General features: G+C 39.7%; 1 long non-coding RNA gene across 1 annotated transcript in view; it reads right to left on the bottom strand.

The window, feature by feature from the left end:
• The window catches only part of LOC114008637 (uncharacterized), a 62,581-nt gene extending 60,720 nt beyond the window's left edge, over window positions 1-1,861 (bottom strand). Inside the window, exon 1 of the long non-coding RNA XR_003550141.1 lies at window positions 1,752-1,861. This is a non-coding gene — a long non-coding RNA (uncharacterized LOC114008637). The remainder of the gene's footprint in view (window positions 1-1,751) is intronic.
• Window positions 1,862-3,511: the final 1,650 nt, after the last annotated feature.

Here is a 3,511-nt window from a genome sequence, read left to right as displayed (position 1 = left end):
GCGGAAGTTCCTTAAAAAAAAAAAAAAAAAAAAAAAAAAAAATCCTCTCAAAAGAAAAAAAAAAGACATGGAAAGTGTGTATTATGAAAATGTTATGCGTGGATTTCAAAATAGTTTTGCCCCTAAGTAAATTCATATTTTAATTCTATTTTTCCATAAATGTTTTGAAGTTTCCTCATAATTGCTTTTCACCAAATCTAACCTTCCAAACAGAGCAAAACCAAAGCATTTAAAAAAAAATGTTTAAGGGACTTAAAGCCACTGGCAATCAATGGCTTATAGTAAAACCAACAAATAGAATTTAACCTTTTTATAATTTTTTTTAATTCACAGATGCTTCATATGCTTGCCAGAGACAGAGAGAGATAAAGAGAGAGAGAGAGGGAGAAAGCATCCTCAGTGGGGCATAGTCACATTGTAATCCCTTCCCCTCCATCTCTCCACTGGGAAATTTGGGGTATGCCCACACCTCCACCCAATAGTTTATTCAAGCTGCCAAGGCCAGGATTCGAATCACATGGATCACCACATGGGATCTTGCTTCCTTAATCGTCAACTTACAGAGCCAACCCAATCAATACTATTTTAATAGTTTGATGCCTAAGCACCTAAAGATCAAGGGTTTTGGATGATAGAGAGATAAAGAGAGAGAGAGAGGGAGAAAGCATCCTCAGTGGGGCATAGTCACATTGTAATCCCTTCCCCTCCATCTCTCCACTGGGAAATTTGGGGTATGCCCACACCTCCACCCAATAGTTTATTCAAGCTGCCAAGGCCAGGATTCGAATCACATGGATCACCACATGGGATCTTGCTTCCTTAATCGTCAACTTACAGAGCCAACCCAATCAATACTATTTTAATAGTTTGATGCCTAAGCACCTAAAGATCAAGGGTTTTGGATGATATTGAGTGCCTGTATAAATCCGCAAGATAGAAATGTTTGTCAGTGTCTAATAAATGATGGACAGAGTAACCTAATACTTCACCAACCATTCAAGGTATGTTTGACAAACTAGCCGGTCTAGCAGGACCAAACCCTGCTTATGTACGATGTTTCTCTCCCTAACTTTAGTATTATCTCCAAGCATATAACTGGTGCACACTCACATACCCAGAATAAGAAAAATTAACTTCTCCTTCAAGAAGGAAACTTTCACTGTTGTTGTTGTTGGTTTTCTCTTTTATGACATCTGTTCCTCATAACTGTGATGGTGCCTTTTGAAGCATCATTCTTACCCAGAAGATTACATGCATGAATTTGAATAGAGGGACACTGGAGACGACCAGTGCAGCACACTCACTTGAATTGTCCCTTAGCTTTTCAGGCAGTTCAAATGCCTTTGAAAAGAGTGGGAATAAAATCACTGCTGATGAAGCAAAGGGTTTGACATGGGAATAGGTTTGTCAATTGTTTGAAAGTCACAGTGCCTAGACTACAACTTTTAAGATGTAAATTCATGATACAAACTGCTCAGCACAATAAGATGAAAATGGTTGCGATAGCACAGAGCTCTTCAAAAGTTCTATGCTAGCGATAAAGAAAAATATGTTTTTGGAGGTAGAGAAAGGTAATTGGCAGTATTTCCTAAGATAGTATCTTCAACTTAAGAATCCAAAATTATTTTTTTTCTGTCAGTTTCTTTCTTTCAAATTTGTTTCTTAAGCATTTTCCATTTCTAGTCACAATAGCCAAACATGTGCTTTGTCAGTTTAGTTTCCTTGGACAGGATAGAGTAAAATATACATACCAAAATGAACATTTCCAGTAGTAGAGCAATTCAATTTCCAGACCAAAAGAGACTTCAGTTTTCCAAAATTCCATTCTGATCAATTTGAGCAGAAACTTCTCATATCCGATCTGGGAAGCTGACAAAAAGAAGCAGTTTTCATGTTGGGTAAGAGAAGCAAGGACTTATTACTAGTTGCTTCACTAGTCAAGGTTGATAAAAATTGGTTAAGATCTTGTCTCTAAGTTAATGATGAGGTAAATAATGGCCCTGATCCTTGAAAAAAATTTAAATATCCATTTCTTCAATCAGCCAAAATATCAACCAAAAAAGTCATAAAAATGAAGATATTTAACACAATTTATATCTTAAAAAATTTCTAGCACTAGGCACCAGCAGTTGGTGTAATGGCTATATCGGCCATGGTTTGAGTCCTGGAGCTGAATTGCGACAAGGTCATCCCTCCTGGGGAGTGATTTCTCACCTTCTGTCTCTCTGTCTCTGTCTTTCTGGCAAATGCATGCACCCTATAGCAAAAACCTCTCCAAAAAAATTAAATTAAAAAATAGTAAAAAGACATAAAAATAAATAACAGCCAGCCAGTGACATGGTGCTTAAGGCACCTGGATCCCACAAGGCCAAGTGTGAGGTTCTAGTCCTGAAAGCTGTTGGCTAGACATGCAGGGCGCATGTGCAAACATGTCCAAAATTCCAAGAGGAGATATGGAGGAAAAAAGATAGTGGCATGGCCATTCCTCCTGGTGGGAGTAGGGGGCTATGTGTTTTCTCACTTTCCCTCTATCTCTGGTGAGCATACACACTCTATAGCAATTAATAATGGATGAATGAATGAGTGAATCAAACAGGTAGATTATTCCTAAGAGCCAAGATATGAAATCAACCTTACTGTCCATCAGTAGATGAGTGGAAAAGAAAATGTGACAAGTATACATAGAGTTCAGGCATACACTGGTTTGGTTCCAGCCTGCAGTGAAGCAAGTCACATGAAGTTTTTACTTTCCCAGTGTATATAAAGTAATATTTACACTATAGTCTGTTGAGTGTGTAATAACATTATGTCTAAAATCATAATGTATAGACCTTAACGAAAAGTTCTTTATAGCTAAAAACTACTAATGATCACCTGAGTCTTCAGCGAGCTGTAGTCTTTTTACTGGTGAGGGTCATGCATAACCCGGACAAGGAGGTGTGGATTTGTATTGTGTCAACTTAACCACACCACCTTTCTCAGCATTCCCTTCCCTGCATAGCTCTAAGTCGACGTGTGCCATGGAGGCACTCTGCTTCCCATTTAGAACCTGGGAATGAAGCAGCAGGCACTTTTTTCGGGAGAGAGATTTTGGCTATATTGTGCGTGCGTTCACTGGAGAGATGGAGAGACAGAGAGAAAGCAAGAAATCACCACTCCCCCAATTGCAATCTCTTCTCCTCTATTCTCCTCCCAGGATTTTGGGCACACATGCATACGTGCCCAGTGTGAGTTTTAAGCCAGCAGGTCCAGGACTCAAACTGCCGTTGACTACATAGGAATCTGGTGATGTAACCATAATGCCATCTGCTGGGCTCACAGCAGGCACTATTTAAAAACATATTCATGTCAGGGTCTACATGGTGCAGGTGCTACTGCAGCTCATTCACACCATCACTGAACTGCTGGCTTGCTGGGTGCGTGGTGCTGCTGGGGCTGCAGCTCAGTGCTTCTTCCTCTTTCTTTCCCTTCCCCTGGTCCAGGAATACTCCATCAGTTCCACCAGAGGAAC

The sequence above is a fragment of the Tupaia chinensis genome, unplaced genomic scaffold (genome assembly GCF_000334495.1).
Source record: "Tupaia chinensis unplaced genomic scaffold, TupChi_1.0 Scaffold000362_1, whole genome shotgun sequence".
NCBI lineage: Eukaryota > Metazoa > Chordata > Mammalia > Scandentia > Tupaiidae > Tupaia > Tupaia belangeri.
This window is presented reverse-complemented; position numbering and strand designations above follow the sequence as displayed.